Consider the following 18909-nt stretch of genomic DNA (forward strand, 5'->3'; position numbering starts at 1 on the left):
AACTTTTACACCTCGAATTTTGATCTCCCACACTTTCCACACTAGCAGTCATGGGGGAAGAAAACTTCGGGTTGTGACGCTTAGAGGTTCTTGCTCTACTCGAATATCCGACTAATGCAGTGGAGCGTTCCTGATGACTTCTAGATTTCTTTGTGGGGAACGAGTGCGCCTTACCACTGGATATCTTACTCGAAACTCGAGCTTCTCTCTTTGCTTTCTTTATTTCATTATTTAGCTCTTCGGCCCTCTTGGTTCAATCGGCTAATGTAGCTAATTCCCTTATCTCAAGGATCTTGATTAATAGTTTAATTTCCTCATTCAAACCTTCTTCAAAGTGCTTGCATATTTCTGCCTCTGTTTGTACCCACTCCTTTGCATACTGACTTAGTCTTACGAATTCTCTTTTGTATTCTGACACGGTTCTATTTCCTTGTTTGAGTTCCAGGAACTCCTTTCGCTTCTGATCTAAGAACCTTTGACTAATATACTTCTTTTTAAATTTCTCTTGAAAGAATTCCCATGTAATGCTTTCTCTTGGTGCCACCAAGGATATAGTCTTCCACTAGTGGTATGAAGTGTCCTTCAATAATGACACCGCACATTTCAAGCTTTCCGTAGGAGTACACGACAGTTCGTTGAAAACTCCCATGGTATTCTCAAGCCAAAATTCATCATGCTCTAGATCGTCATCCATCGTGGCCCTAAACTCTTCAGCCCTATATTTCCTAAGTTTGTCAACAGGAGCCTTACCCAATCTCATCGGATAAACAACCCGTGGTATCTCATTAGGTCGGGTAACAGGTGAGGGTGGACGTAGTATTTCAAGGCGGTTTCTCAGGTATTCCCCAAACTACTCATCCGTCACCTCGAAAAAGGTAGCTCTGGCCTCTTCCTGACCCTCAGACATAGGCCTTCTACTACTACTAGAAGTAGCTGGCTGAATGGAAGCTGGAGCATGGCTCTCAGCTCCCTCGAACTCATCTTGGGCATGATTAGAGGACATTACTATATACAAATACAATTGAAATGGTTAGGAGATGTCACACTATCTTAACTTTTATAATGGCATGTATAGCTAGACTCAATACATGCTATGTTAGTCTGAGAATTGACTAAACCGTAACTCTGATACCACTAAATGTAACACCCCTTACCCGTACCCGAGACCAGGACAAGGTAGGAGGCATTATCGTACACAACCGTGAATATTCCAGAAAGAACGGGTTATAAAATTTCATTTCAAATTACGAACCAATTGAACATAATCATATTGTCCTTATTATGGGCCTACGAGGTCCAAAACATGCATTAAAAGTGGTCTGAGACTAAACTGAGAACTTAAGAAAATTTTTGAAAATTTTTCATGTTTAAACCTCACACGCCCGTATGCTTGGGACACGCCCGTGTGCTTGGGACACGCCAGTGTCCCGTACCCGTGTGGAATTATTTTTCATTTTGAACCTATAAGAGTTTTCACACGGCCAGGCACACACCCGTGTCCCTAGCCCATGTCTCTCACACGGCCACGACACACCTGTGTCACAGCCCGTGTGCAAAAATCTAGACATTCTGTTTATGATGTCATCATTCATTTAGGAGCACACAGCCAAGGCATATGCCCGTGGCCAGACGTCGTGTTCTTCACACGGCTAAGACACACGGTCGTGTCTCTACCTGCATGTTTACTACCATGCATATTGCCCTAAAATTCTAGGTGCAGGGGACACATGGCCATACAACACACCCATGGGGACTGACCGTGTGTCACACATGGCCTAGACACATGCCTGTGTGTCTACTCATGTGGACCTTTTTGGAGGCTATTTCTCAAGCCTTTGGTCACCCTCAAACATCCAGACACACTAATATACTTCTCGGACATTTATCAGGGTACAAATGTACACTTTAAACCTTATTAGCTAAGGTCATTCATGTTACTTCATGTCCCTCTTTAACCTATATTAATATTACCTCTTTGTGTTAGGGTTAACATTTCAAAAATCCCATTTTATACTTGGCCCATTTATAACCCATGCCAATTGTGACATAAACCATTTCCAAATGATTTGGCCACATTACACACCTCCATTCATGGTATATCGCATCAACCATCACATGGAACATTCGAGCATAAACATGCACAATTAGTAGGTTTACAACCTACATCAATATGAGCCATATCTCATGACCATATTCAAAATGAATAAGCATATCATTTAAGCCTTTACTTTGGCTATCCAAATGACACATTTAACAAAAATGACCAAGAATCCTATACATGCCATTATAACAAAATAAAAGTTTCTATATACCAAAGCAAGACAAGTTGATAGTGTGATCGGAGCTCCAACTGTCTTCCAATCTTCACGAGTCCGCGAGCACTGTAAGATAAGGGAAAATAGAGGGGGTAAGCATTAACATGCTTAGTAAGTTCGGATAACCGGAAAGTAAACTTACCAATTGTTTAGCATACAACCATATTAGATATTCACTCTAACAAGTATAATATAATTTCCCTATCACATACACTCGATCATCAAGTTAGTCTCATGTCAATACATCATAGCATTAATCTTAGATGAGCTCATCAATTCAAGAAATTCCATTCTCATTTCTCATTTTAACCCCGTTGAATTTCTCAGAATCTCGATGGATATCCCATTTACCATCAATTCATGCAAGTAATCATTTTAAGTACGCAATCCTGCGAACCTCGCTCTTACAACGGGATTACCAGTCCAGGCTAAATCCCCTACAACGACATATACTCCTATGAGCTCAGATATGAATTACCAGTCCAGGCTAAATTCAGATCCTAATCGGATTACCCATCCGGGCAAAATCCATTTTAGTACACATATTCTTTAGGAGGCTAGATCACTTTAGGATCACTCGCCCGGGCTAGATCCTTTTTACCATCAATTTATTTCCAAAAAATCCATCAGATATACTTGTTATTCAACCGGGACAGTTTATCAACTTTTCCTTAACACAATATTTTTCATACATTATCTCACAATGAATAGAAAAATTATAATTCATACATGAATAGACATTTTTAATGTATTAAACTAGTCTACATTCGAGTTACAAGAACTTACCTAGTAATTGTTTCGGATTCGAATTTAGGTTACTCTGAAACTTTTTGTATTCCTCGGTCGACCTTCGGGATTGGTCTCTCGGGGTCTATATAAACAACAATAAATTATTAATATCTCACATTACTTATTTTCAGCATAAAACTCAACCCCAGATGAAATGACCATTTTGCCCCTAACCTTTTACAACTTTTACAATTTAGTCCCTAGGTTCGTATAATGAAATGCATGTAATTTTCTTGGTTAGCCAAGCCTAGCCGTATATTTTTCATACTTATAGCAGCCAACATTTCCCTTCATTTCACATTTTTCTACCCATTTTTACGACTTTACAAAATGGTCCTTTAATCCATTTCCATGAAAATCTACTTAGTAAAAGTTGTTTACTATCCTTTAAGCTCTCCTATTCCTCCATAAATCATCAAAACACAAGCATCTCATGCACAGGTAAATTTCTAACCATGAACCCTAGCTTAAAATATGGGTAGAAATAGATAGAGCATGTTACGAGGATCTCAAAAATATGAAGAACATTAAAAACGGGGCTAGGGAGCACTTACTATTGAGCTTGAAAATGTTGAAACCCTAGCTATGGAGAACATACAAATTTCGGCAGTTATGGGGAAGAAGATGGCTGATTTTAGCTTTCATTTTCTCTTTTATTAATTTTATTACCAAATGACCAGAATACCCCTCCATACTAAACTTTCAAGTTTTTCCATGCATGCCCATTTTTTTCTAAAAACTTAGAAATTGGGAAATTTTCTATTTAAGACCTTCTAATTAATAATCCAAAGCAATTTCATAGAAATTGCGTCTAGAACCCATGTTTTGCAATTTATTCAATTTGGACCCTAATTTCCAATTGGACACCTTATACTTGGAGTTTCTTCATGAAACTTTAACATATGCTTATTTTCATATCCTAGGCCTCATAATAATCATAAAAAATTATTTTAACGTCGGATTTGTGGTCTCGAAACCACTATTCTGACTAGGCCCAATTTTGGGTTGTTACACTATTAATTAAATGGACTAAGTAGCTTTGGAAATGAAAGTTAATGGACTTAATTGATAATTATGTCATATCTAATGTTGGTGCACATTTATGGATTCATGTTTATTACTTGTTAGTTAAAATAATAAAGGATAAAATCGTAAATTAAAATTTAAATAAAACAAACAAAGAAAAAAAGGAGTTGTCATCTTCTTTGTGCTATCACCGAAAACTGAAGGAAGAAAAACACCATTGCTAGGTTTTGGTTTGGTTATGAGATTTTGCTCTACATGGTAGGTAATTCTCACTTGTTCTTAATGATTTTTTTGTTTATGAACTCGTACTAGCTTAATCTAGCTAGCTAGTGGGTAAATTTGTAAAACTGTTAAAGGTTGGGGGATATACTATGAATGAAATTGATGAATTTGTGATGTTAATTGATAGATAATTAAAGTTAGATGTCAAATGAACAGGTTTTGTTAAAGGATTTTTAGTAAATTTAGGGTTTAAAGATTAATTTATTTAAATGATAAATTTCATATATATTTTGTAAAATGAGGAAAAATAAGGGTTGATATAGGTAAAAGGAAAAATTGAATAATATGGGTTTCCATTAAAAGTGGTTGAAACTCAAGTTTTGGGATTAAGGACTAAATTATAAAATATTAAAACATTAGGGGTAATTTTGTAATTTTATAATAAGATGGGTTATAAGCTAGAATTTATGATATTAAATTATTGGTATGATTTAATTGAATCAATTTTTTATTTAGGTCAAGATAAACTACAACCGAATTTAAATTGAGGAAAGACAAAAGCTTTGGATTAGTCTCCAACTCTATTTTTGCCACTATAGTTATCGAGGTAAGTTTGCATGAATTATAATCTTATTAATGATAGTTGATTGATTATCTATTAAATTATATTTGTTACAAATTGACTTGAATATATAAATACATCGGCGTTTTGAGTAATTGATGGATAAATAATCTCGTCTGAACCTTAAGAATTCTTAGGATACAAATGACATGTCATTAGGGATTTCATGTTTCAAGTGTTGGTCTTGAATGTCCTACAGATTGCTGAAGTCCTGCATTTGTTGCCAATTCTTCACAGCTCGTGTGAGCAACATTGTGTAGCTAACATTCTGACCCACAGCTTGTGTGAGTAGGCCCATTTCACAGCTCGTTTGAGCACTATTGAAAAGGAAAGGTTACAGTTATATGGAAAGATACACTATGTGTGAGCATTCTTGGGTATCCAATGTAATTCTAGATGGTTCAACGAGTAAGTAAGATAAATGGCAAGGTAAGTATTCAAATGGATAATTGTTCATAATCCTATGAAATGTAAATTTGATGAATGCAAATGAATTGAAGGGAACTAAATGATCATGTAATGGATGGTATGTATATGGAAATTTACTTATGATATGGTTGAACTTATATGTATTATGTATGAACTTACTAACTTGTAAATTTGATGATGCTTTTAGGATTGTATTAAGCTTATGAGCATGGTAATGATGTCATGCATATTTTCTAATTGAGCTTAAGAAGGTAAGTTATGTTTATACGAGCTTACTAAACACTAGTTGCTTATGTACTTATTTTCCTCTATTTTGTAGATTATCAGAAGCTCGATCAGTTAGAGGCTTGTCGGAGATCTATCACACTATCCAGCAATCATTTTAGTAGTTTTTGAGTTATTTTGGCCAAGGTTATAAATGGCATGTATATGACCTTTTTATAATGAATGTATTTGAATATGATAATAAACATTTTGGTATAAATATGTCTTTGGAGTATGTATTTTGTATATTAGACTTATAATGCTTAGGCAAGTTTAAGTCTTTTGGTCCTTTTGGTATGTTTATTATGAAAAGTGAATAGTTATAATTGTTGTCATTAGGAAGCTAAGTTGACTATGTTTTGTGCTTGATATGTGGCATTATAGCCTTGTTTGATTGAAGTTGTTTTGGTATAAATATTGTGCCTTTGAATGCCATATTGGTTAGATGAAATAAGCTGCTTGAATTAGTATGTTTAGATGTGTTTGAAAGATGTTTAGGTCTATTGAATGTAAGCACAAATGGAGTGGATGATTGAATATGTTTTGGTCTTGAAATGGTTTGTTTATAAGATCAAATTATGGAGCACACAGGCTTTCACACAGCCGTGTGACACACACAGCCCGGCTACACGGTTGTGTGTCATTTATTATTTTAGGTGTAAGTCTTACATGGCCTAAGATATGTTCATGTGTATCAAGTCAGTGAGTTACACGGCCAACGACACGGCTGTGTGTCACAAGTCAAAAAGTTAAAGAGCCTTCGACACGACCGTGTGACCTAACTCAGTGGGTTACACAGTTTAAGAAATAGGCTGGGGCACGGCCATGTGTCCCATTGTTTGAGCACTACACGGTCTGAGCTATGTCACACAGCCGTGTGACCCCTATTTTCAAAATTTTTAACCTTTTCCTAAAGTTTTTGAATTGTTTCAAAATAGTCCTAGATTGATCCCGAACTGTTTTTAAGGCGTCGAAGGCCCGATTTAAGGCACAAATGTATATGTTTGATAATGTTAATGATTTATTAAACAACTTTATTGTTCTGATTTGCATGGTAATGCTCCATAACCCTAATCTAAAAATGGAGACGGGTTAGGGGTGTTACACTAACTCTACTGCTTTCATTTCCTACACTGCAGATGGTCTTTTCAGTGTTTTAATCATATTTGTTAAAGATGATACCTGAGCTGTTAGAGATGTAATTACATCAAGCTCCATTACTTTTGCAACTCGTTCTTTTGATTCCTACTCTGGTAGTAAGGTATTGATAATCATTATTTGTTATCCTTTCCAGAATTTCATAAGCTTCATCGTATGATTTATCAAGTAAAGTCCCATTGGTAGATGCATCAACAACCATTCTAGTAAGAGCATTCAATCCATTGTAGAACATTTTCATCTGTGTCCAATGCTAGAAACCATGCCTTAGGCATTTTCTCAGTAGCTTCTTAAATCACTCTCATGCTTCATGTAATGTTTCATCCTTTGATTGTCTAAACGATGTAATGTCATTCCTCAACTTAGCATTCATGTTAGGAGGATTATATCTTAGCAGAAACCTCTAACACAATTCATTCCATGATGCCACTGTACCTGATGGTAATGCATTTAACCATACTCTGGCATGATCACGCAATGAGTAAGGGAATAACTTTAGTCACAAGGCATCCCCAATAACACCTTGCTGTCTAAATGAATCATAGACTTCCAAAAAAGTCATAAATGTATCCTCGAATCCTCAATAGGCAATCCATTAAATTGCCCTACTGTTTGCAGCATTTGAAACATGAGTAGCTTCAATTAGAAATGTTGAGCCTAAAAATGTGGCCAGACAATTCCTGGATTTAATTCATCCAAGATTGGCATGACATGTTCTCTAATGGGTCTGTCTCTTTCATCTATTATTTGAGGAAGATCAACATCCCTTCTTTCCTGATTTAGTGGCTCCTCTCTAAACTATTCATTTCCAATTCTTTCCATTTCTCACAACTCTTTTCTTCTTCGCCTTAAGGTTGTATCAATCTCTAGATCAAAATAGTACTTGGTATTGTCTGAAATTTTTCTATACATGCACTAGCATAGACCTGAGAAAGAAAAAACAAAACAACTAATTAAACTAAACTTCAAAGAAATTAAGCAGATAATAACAAACCAATTTTTCACCAATATTGTCAATCCCCGGCAACGGCACCAAAAACTTGTTGCGTGTAAATAATGCAAATATGCAAGTGTACACATCGATTTAGTTATATAATGATAAGTAAAAATCGTCTCCACAGGGATCAAAAGTTGATTTGAATTGGTAAGTATTACTAATGATTTAAAGAATGAAATTGTGTAAAAGGAATAAAGTATAAATTTGTGAAAGGAATTAATGAAAGAACTAATAATATCAATTATAACAAAAAATGATCAAACAATTCAAATGTCATGGGAATTCACGAGGAACAAGTAGAGAGTGTTCCTGCTGTTGAATGATAAGGGTTGGAATTACTCAGGGAATATTTTCATAACATAATAATGCCATGGAAAAATTATGACTAAAGTACTGCCCAGATATTTACTACTGCAGTCTACTGCTTTCGAGAGTTAAACTTTGATTATTATTCGAAGTCTGTGTATGTCTACAAGACTCACAAATGATGATCTAATGTATTTAATCCTTCCAGACTCAAATCCATCTAAGTCCATAACATGCAATCAACTATGTCTAGAGCTTGCATGCATTCCAAATAAACAATGATCAAATGAAATAGTAAATTTAATCACAAGCATATCATGGGTATTATAGTTAATTCAATATTTACCCAAATAGATCATGGGTTGGGCAATGAATTCCAAAACAAAATTATTCATCAACATATTTCCAGTTTTACAAATCACAGAATTCAACACCAAGAAAATAGAACAAAGGCAGAATTGTAGGAAGTTCCTGCTGCACTCTAACTCCTTATCCAAATTATATGCAAAACCCAGGGCAGATTTCTCTTCCCCTTCTTCGAGTCTGTGATCCCCCTTTTTTAGTTGCTCTATTCTTCTTCTCTTCTGAATTACTCCATTGGATTTTGTTGCAAAGAGAGCAACCGTTCTCTTTCTTTTTCTTTTTTCTCCTCACAATCTGTATGTGTTTTTCTTCTCTTCTCTCTCCTCCTTTTATAGGGTAGATCCGTCCCTCTTAGCACACCTTTTTTACTCCTATTTTTAGGATGATTTTTCTTGTACACGTATAGTTGGCTAAGAGTGACATGGATTGAGTGTTGTGTCATATTCCTGGAATTTTAAGGCATTTCTGTTGGCAATCTATCCCACCATTTTCCATGGAAATGTTTCACATCCTTTGTTCTCTTTTCCTGCTTCTCTTTTCTTTCATCCAACTTGCACTTACGATCAAAGACTACCAAACCTCTTTCCAGTAATTAAAAGTAACATAAATGTATAATTGAAACACAATCCCAGTTTTAGTATGCAATGCTCTAATAATAAGTCTAAAATGCAAACATATTTTCTTAATTACAAGCAAATATTTAGATTTAGAGGTCTAAAATATAACTTTTTTCAAGAGTTATCAACAAGTAAGGCCCATGAAAGGAATATTTCGAGTTATAATTCAATGTATTCCAAAATTTCCATATTTTGGTATCACTAAAGGTATATTTATATTTATCTTAATTTATGTCTTCCATTTTATTAATCTCAAGGTAACAAACAAGTGTCATACCACTAAAGCAACAATTCTGCCAGGGTACTAAATGGGTGAGTTAGTATTTCAACCGCAACAACTCTTGTTAAACCTAGAGTGATGGAAAATGACACTTGATCGCAAAAATCTATATATTTTTTACATCATATTTAACAACCTTGATAAGTTTTACGAATCATGCTTTCAGGATCTTGAAGCAATAACGTTTTGTAATTTGAATAAGAAATGTTTTGTTAATGCCACTTAAAACAATCTAACTAATGTATATATGTCATGTTTTGATTCATTGTGATTCATTCCAAGATTTTAAAATAATCTAAAAAATTCTTTCTAAGTACTACTAGCAAACAGTATATATAATTCTAATTGATGAAGTTTGTTTTGACCCACTGATGTTATACCAACCAGACCTATGGAAGGAATATTTCGAGTTATAGTTCAATGCATTCAAAAAAATTTATATTTGTCATTTCAACAGAAACAACTCTTGTTAAACCCCGTGTGATGGCAAATGATACTTGAATCGCAAAAAATCTATTGTGCATTCCTTTTTTTACATCATATTTAAAAACTGTGATAAGTTTTATGAATCGTGCCTTCATGATCTTGAAGCAACCATGTTTTGTAAGTTGACTAAGGAATGTTTTGTTCGTGCCACTTAAAAGAATCTAATTAATCTATCTATCACATTTTGATTAATCTTGATTTGTTCTAAGCTTTAAAAATAAGTCAAAAAATATTTTTAAATAATGTCAACTAAGAGTATATATATTTCTAATTGATGAGTGTTATTTCAACCCACTAAAGTTGTACTGGTCAGGCCCAGGGGATGTATGTTTCAAGTTATAGTTCAACGTATTCCTACATTTCTATATTTTTCCTTTCCACCACAACCACTCTTGTTAAACCCAGAGTAATAGAAAACGGCACTTGAACAGCAAATATCTTTATTGTATTCCTCTTTTTACATTATATTTAACAACCCCAATAAATTTTGTGAATCGTGCATTTAGGATCATGAATCAATTGCATTTTATAAGATGACTAGGAAATGTTTTGTTCATGCAACTTAAAAGAATCTATTTAATGTATCTAAGTCATGTTTTGAATTATCATGACTTATTCCAAGCTTTAAAAATTATTCAAAAATTCTTTTTGAACAATGTTATTGAAAAGTATATATAATTTTAATTGTTGATGTTTGTTTTGACTCATCAAATCGTATTGACCAGACCCATGAAAAGATATTTCAAGCTATAATTTAATGTATTTCAAATTTTCCATATTTGGGTATCACTAAAGGCATATATATATATATATATATATCTTAATTTACAACTTCCATTCTATTAATCTCTTAAGGTAACGAATAGGTGTAATACCATTTTTTTTAGATGGCAAATGGGAAAAGAAAGAGGGCATTTGTTAGCTTTGAGAAGTCTTTTTCAAACATGGCTAAGGAAAAGTTTGAAAAATTATTTAAACCAAAAGTTCATCCTGAGCTTAGTATGTCATTGGAATCTGTCTTTGTTGATGAGAAAGAAAAATATGATGTGAAGGATTATATCAATTTAATTACTGGGAGGAAATGAAAACTTATTTTTATACTCGTGATATTTATTTCTTTCCAATTGTATGTGATTCAATAATAATCTTCCAAAGGCCAAAAACAATAGTTGTATGGTGAGAGGAAAGAAATTGTGTTTTGATCCCAAAATTATTAGGGTATATCATGAACTTCCAATAGTTCAGACTTGTGAATATACTGAGTTTGTTAATTCTAGGATGAACATAGACATGGTTTATAATGTGTTTACTCAAGGTTGTGGAGTGGTTTTTCCTCATGGAAATGACATCATCTGCTCCACCAATCTTTTTCAAGAAGCTAAGACGTGGTTAAGATTCATTCATCATCATATTATGCCCTAAAAGCAACATAGTGAACCATAACATCCTGATTATCTACTCTTTTTTAGCATTTGTTGAGTCACAAGATTGACATTGGACAGTTTCTTAACAATCAAATCTTCAGTCATTCCAAGCCTAGCCAAACAATTTGTATATCTTGCCTTATTACGGAGTTGTGCTTTCAAGCTGGTGTCCCCTGATGGCGTAATGAGGTTGTGAGTCCATCGAGCAACCCAACTGACAAGTGTTATTATGATAGTTTTGGGTAAACTAATAACATTGTTGGTTCTTAGATTTAAGCTGATGAACCATTACACGTATCTCAACCTTCATCATCACAATAAGTTCTTTTGGCTTCATCTTCAAAGTCATCAAGTACCTTTAGGAAGGTAAATGCGTCATCACTCATAGATGCAGTACATGTAACACCCCAAACCTGGCCTAGACATTACGATCGGATTATGAAGGTTACATCGACACATAAAACATTATCTGTTTATTTTTGTGAAAACTTAAGTTTAAACCGAGAGTAAATAAAATTAATTAATTTAACAAAAAAACATAAGTATCCATAAATTCGTGCGATAGCGCGTTTGGATGAAAACTTGTTTTATTAAATATTTAAAAATAAACCATTTGCTTTAACTAGTTAATATTGTAACACAAAATTTTATTGATGTCAAAACTTTTGCAGCGATAAAATAACATGGAGTTCTTAATTTTGAGAATCATAATTTTGATTGGTTATGTCATCTTGTTAGAAATACCAATTAAAGCATTATGTTTGCAAAATAAAAACAAATGCCAAAATAAGTATCCCAAAAACAAATTAAAAAGTCTAAAAGTTCGTAAAGTCCATAACAAACCCAAAACATACTTAAAGTTAATCCTAAGTCTGAGGATCACCTAAAATGTATTAAAATAAACGAGTGAGCTAGAAGCCCAATTTGACTTTCCCACATATAAAATTTTACTTATAATATGCAATTATGCAATTATCATAACAGAATTTCATATATATTTGAAACATATATCATATCAGAAAAAATCCTACCTCCATCTGCTACATACTAACTCTGTCCAACCAATCACACTAATTAGGACTACATGAGTCCATCCATCCAATCACACCGGTACATGGTGGTATTCCACTCATAAAGGTGCAGCTAAACTGTCAGACAGATATTGTGGTTTAACCGCTAGAATTTGTAGTAATATTGCCAGAATACACTTCCTCCATCACAAATCAAACCCTACCGCGATGCACATGCATAATCAAACTAACATATATTCATATCACATAAAATGTATGGCATGTATACCTAAATGTCTTTTCACAGATCATATCATATCATATAGCTTACACAAAATTAATCCTACTTATCATGCTTTCTAAGCATACAAACACATAACACACTGAATTTACGATTTTAAAAGCTTACATAATAGCCATAAATCTAATTTCATAGTATACTAATCGGCTCCAAATAAGGCCTACAAATTGAGCAAAATGGGCCCACATGCCTGTTTGTCCCACACGACCTACTTTATCAGCCCGTGTAATCGCACGGGCTATCTAATCAGCCTTTGTAATCTCACACGTCTATAACACCCCAAACCCGGCTAGACGTTACGGTCAGATTGTGAAAGCTACATTGTCACGTAAAACATTGTCGATTAATTTACGTGAAAACTTAGTTTTAATTCAAGAGTAATAAAGTTATTTAAAAAAATATTAGTGTTTAGAAGATCGTGTAACAGCACTTTGTCGAAACCTTGTTTTATTGATTTTATTAAAACAATAACATTTGCTTACCAATTGACATGTAAAACATCGTATCTAATTTCAAAACCTTCCAACAGAAAAATGCCTTAAAAATTCTTAACATTTAAAATCATAAAATCCCATTAGACATGTCGTCTTAAATAAAATATGGTTTATAAATATTACATTAATGAAATAAATACCAAAACCAAAAATTAACGTCCCAAAACAAATTAAAAAATCTGAAAGTCCATAGAGTCCAAAATTTTATCCAAAACATACATAAAAACAAAATGTCTGAACTGAGCTCCAGATTCACCACCAATCCTAAATCTATGGATCACTTGAAATGAAACAAAACAAACAAGTCAGCTAGAAGCCTAATGTGTGACTTGTCCCACATTCAGAATTTTACTTATAGAGTTCACATATACAATTATCATATCAAAATTTTTCATATATTTAGAACATATAGCATAACAGAGCAAATCCTACCCCCGTCTGCTACACACCATCTTCGTCCAACCAATCACACCAATTAGGACTATAGGAGTCCATCCATCCAGTCACACTAGTACATGGCGGTATGCCACTCATAAATGTGTAGCTAAACTGCCAGATAGAAATTTGCAATTTAACTACCAGAATTTGCAGTAAAATTGCTAGAATACCTTTCCTCTATCGTATCAAAACCCATCCCAAATGCGCATGCAACAACATATAGCATACATACATATCTCATAATTTGTATGGCATGCATACCGAAACATATAATTTATAAAGCATAACATATCACATAGCTTATACTAAACGAAGCCAACTTATCATGCTTTCTAATCATACTCATGTGTAACATACCGAATTTTACATTTTTAAAAACCTACAAAAGGCTCGTGGTTTTTGAGTCTCATTATCGGCCTCTGATCGGGCCTTCAAATTAAACAAAAAGGGCCAAAATGGCTGTGTGGCCCACACGGCCTAATAAGCCAGCCCATGTGGTCCATACGGCCTACCTATTCAGGCCATGTAATCACACATGATCGTGTGCTCCACACGGCTAACCACATGATCGTGTCGTGTATACGGTCTGTGACACGGCCTGGCACACAGCCATGTGACACTGGACAGTTCTAAAAATAGCCCCTGTTTTTGGGTTTTTTCGTGTTTTAGTCAAGATTTCAGGTCAGTTTCACACACCTATTGATAGTTTCGATAAACCACACAATAATGCACTCAAAATCCTACATAGGGCACCAAAATGAATTAATTAACAAACACGAATTAACCCAAATTCCACCTTTTCTCCTAAAAGAAAACATTCCCAAATAAGCACACGAGCACTAACTTCACAAGAACACCCTTCGCCTAAGCAAAAACCATGAGAACACTTAACATAATGTAGAACGAGAATTCATACCAATAACTCAAATCTTGTTCAAGAACGAATTAAAACTAAAATAATAGAAAAATAATTTGATGAAACTCACACCACGCTTGAACTATGACTGAAGAGCAAAAATCACGCACGAACATAGAAGAAAATAAAATGATACTAATCAAGAATTAACAAAAAGGAAAAGAAAACTCAAAGGGAGAAGAAATAAAAAGAAAAGCACAAAGAGGAAAAACAAACATGAAAGAAAGTAGGGGTATGGACTGTTTGTTTGGTGAGTGAATTTAGGGATTTTGATCATTTTAATAAAATAATAATAATTTTAAAAAATCATAAACCCACTAGATTTTTACAATTCCAATCTAACTCAACCCACTTTACAAACACAAGGATTCAAACATAGGATCAAAGGGAAAACTAATACCTTACCACTTGACAAACAGGCTCATTCTATCATATCTTGTATGGAAATAAGATTTAAGTTGAATGATCAAGGATAGGGATTGATTCAAATTTAACAAAATTCAAGGAAAAGGACTCGAACCCAGACCCTCATGCACTCAAATACAACACCTATCCACTAAACCAAATTATTTTTTTAACACACTTTAACAATTCAAATTTAAGAAAATTTGGGGCATTATAATGCTTGTGTGCTCCACACGGCTAACCACACACTCGTGTAGTGCACACGGCTGTATGGTAGCCATGTGATGCAGAGAAGTTTTGAAACAACCACTTCTTTTTGGGTTTTTCTAAGTTCTAATCGAATTTTCAGGTTAGATTCACACACCTGATGATATTTCTGACTAACCACACAATAGCGCACTCTGAATCTTACATACAACATTAATTTGCAACGATTAACAAGCAACTAACAACACCAAAACCTTAAATTTGATAGTCAATACTCAATACATGAATCCCTAAATCTGACATAATCCCACTTACCATGAAATTGGCAGAAACCTAAGCCGTTCTTAATTTATCGAGGGATCGTTAAGCATTGTACGATTATCTCCTAAGAGCACAAGGACCAACAATTCCGACATTAATCACAAAAGAAATTTAGCGAAAACTTCACTTAACTTAACAAAGCTTCAAAACAATTTATACACTTCCCGAACCCGTCGCAAATCCACAACGAAGAGTGAAAGAAGATAGGTTAAATAGCAGAATCCAATGGAAAAAGATAGCTTTCAGTGTAACAAAAGAGGAATTTGGAAAAGAAATAAGAGGGGAAGAAAAAGACTAGAAAAAAAAAACATGAAGAGGAAAGAGAAAAAAACGTGAGGAGAGTGGGAATGTTGGACGGTTAAAGTTTGGGAGCAAAATTAGGGACTTAATAATTTTTAGCAAAAACAAGGTAAAATATTTTGGTGTTATCCTAACCACCAAATTTTATAGAATTCAAATTGAACTCAACTTCTAACAAATAGCCAGAAACAAAAAAGTATTCCACACATGTGCACAATAGAATTCAAATACAAGACCTAAGGGTAAGTTAAAGCCTTACCACTAAACCAGTGAACTCATCCTTGAGAACAAATTATGAAATCAAAAGATAAGCCCTAAGACTCAAGTTGACAAAATTTAAAATTAACAGAGAAAAATCCAAAACAAAGGAATTGAACTCAAGACCTAAAACAGACATTTAAAGCACTTAACCACCAAACTAAATCAAATTATTTATCATAATTTATCAATCCAAATCTAATAAAATTTGGGGCGTTATAGTGTAGAAATTGACAAAGAGGACAGAGATTTAAGATGATCGTCGCATAGCAAATATGAAGAGAATTCATGAGTCTCTTTGTCAGGTTGTGAAAGAATTGGGCAAGGATCCAACAAATTATACTACAGTTTTACCTTCTTTGTTTGAAGCGAATGGGGAGTATCCACCACCTAATGTACCTAGGCACGAGGGAGGATAAAGATGATTAATGCTTTATGGAAGTCTTCCAGATTTTGAGTCTGCATATGTATGTTAACTCTCAGTTCTATAATAGACACAAGTTGGTAATAATAACTTCCATCTGGATTTTGTTAATTGGAGTGTTAACTCTCAATTTATGTAGTAATTAGAGTGTTAGTTTGTCTGGATTGGTGTGTCTATGGTTTTTGGTATGTCATTGGCCTGATATGATATGAAGTTGGTGTCTATGTTTTCTAGTGTGCTTGATAGCTATTATGCCTTGTCTTCAAGTTGTTGAGTTTAATGTGCAGGAGTGATGGCCAGATAAAGTGCCCTAGAGAGTTTCGAGCAATTTGTGTGGGGGACTAATTCAAATCTATTTTTTGGACACTAGTGTGCATATGATGTTTGATTTTGTTGTATAAGTGAGCATTTAGTTGTTTTGCTAGAATTGGATCCTTTTTATGCTTGTCGACAGTTGTTATTGTAATGGACACCAATGTGCTGCACCTAGTGCTCTACTTATTTTCTTGTGCTTTATTTGGTTTCATTAAAAAAAAAAACAAGGCAATAGTTTGATTACATAAAAGAAATTGAGATCCATCAACAATCATCAAGACTTCCATGTGAATATTGCCAAACAGTTGGGGAAAGTAGAAAATATAGAAGATAAAAATAGGTATTAAGAGGTAGAATCGATTGCAACCAAATGGAAATCGTAAATGAAGATACGGTAATATTAATTATTTGCTAAAAATTGGAGTTTAAAAGCGAAAATTAAAAATAGAAAATTCAGGTGAAATTGGGTTGAGGCTTGTTAAATTTTGGGTCTGAGTTTGGGGTATTTTTTTTTCTTATGTATTAAGCTAGGTTGGGGTCAAGATAGGCAAAAATTCGTACTATTTCCATCTCCAGTAGACTTGTTCATGGGTCAGGCCACCCGGTCCGGCCCGAAGGTCCTCTCGAAATGTAGGAGGATTTGAGTAAAAATATAGGCCCGAAAGTGGGCTTGGACAAGAAAATAAGGCCAGCCAAGTCTCGGGTAAGGCATTTTTGGCTCGGGCTCAGCCCGAATTCACTAAAGGAAAAAAATCTGTTTTTTTTGTTTTTTAATATTATTTTCTTATAGTTTTCTCCCTATTTTGCTACCATTTTACTATTATGTTACTACTATATTGTTGTTATTGTTTGGATATTGTATGAAACTTATTTTATTGTTAATTTTGTTATTATTTTAAATACATTTGTTAATTTTTTTATTATTTTAGATGCATTTGCTTGTTAAGTTGCATCTATCTTAGTGTTATTTAAGTATACATATTTTTTTAAATTTATTTTCAATTTGTTGGGAAATATTTATTTTGATGTTTTTAGTATTTTTTATATATTATATATATTTTAAAATTATATAAAAATAATATAAAAATTAATATGGGCATGCCGGGTCGGGCTCGAGTGTTTTAACATTTTTATCCGGGTCAGGCTTGGGCAAAATTTTAGGCCCATATTTTGGGTCGAGACTAGCAAACGGGCCTAAATTTTTAGTTGAGCCCAGTCCGAACCCGGCTCGGCCCAACCCATGTACACCTCTAATCTTAGCCATACCCATGTCCACAATTTTTCAAATTTAACATGTCAATGTATCCGTGGTGTTATATCCGTATTACATGTTCATATTTCATAGCTTTTCATATTTAAAAGTATTAAACTTCATGCTTAATTATTACTTTGGTCCCTAAAAATATATCGATTTTTTCTCAATTTAGTCCTTAAAAGATTTTTTGGTCCACTTTTATCTATATTGTTATCAAAAGTTCACTTTTGTCCATGAACGTTAAAGAAAACAAGATGAAAAATCTAGCCAATTACAAAGTGCCATGTATCAATTGAGGCGTCACAATGACATCATCATTTAAAAAATACATTAAGTGGTAAAGATAATAATATAGATATATGTAAAAAATCAATGTGGGTGAGACCGTTTATATAATAAACATTGAAATGTATAAAAATACCAAAATTAAAATTTGGTTAAAGTGATTAAAAAAAAGATTTTATAGATGTTGATAACAGGGGTTTCAAATTTCAACATTTACAAATTTTATATTGGTTTTATTAAAAATGTGAAAAGATATATTTGTAAGAATATAACTTATTTCAAATATGTAATGGTAGTTTAGTAATTTTCCAACTAAATTGATATCTAGTTGATTCGTGACACCAATTAGGATTTAAATAATAGTATAATTTAAAGAAGGATGAATAGTAAAAGGATTATCTTAGTAACTGTTATACCTTTCTCTTTATACTTGAACTTTACTTTGACTCTTATTACTAATCGTTTTCTTGTATGAGAGTGTGTGGTCCTTTTTTGATTGGTTGCGATATCTTTATTCACTGTCCCTATTACTTTGCTCTTTGCTTGATTCAAATATCTGTTGGATTATGATATTTATTTTAGAACACCAAACGAAACGTTGTGATAGGTAGTGATTGAATTTGAATAACTTAGAACATGTTTGAAAAATCATAATTGAATTTAGATATAGTTGTTTGTAATT

General features: G+C 33.6%; 1 non-coding gene across 1 annotated transcript; it reads left to right on the top strand.

Annotated features, from left to right (window-relative positions):
• The first annotated feature begins 7082 nt into the window (after positions 1 to 7082).
• LOC121212884 (small nucleolar RNA R71) lies at positions 7083 to 7189 on the top strand. The gene has a single exon (XR_005908257.1). It is a non-coding gene; the product is annotated as a small nucleolar RNA R71 (small nucleolar RNA).
• Positions 7190 to 18909: the final 11720 nt, after the last annotated feature.

Source organism: Gossypium hirsutum, chromosome A13, assembly GCF_007990345.1.
Source record: "Gossypium hirsutum isolate 1008001.06 chromosome A13, Gossypium_hirsutum_v2.1, whole genome shotgun sequence".
Taxonomy (NCBI): Eukaryota; Viridiplantae; Streptophyta; class Magnoliopsida; order Malvales; family Malvaceae; genus Gossypium; species Gossypium hirsutum.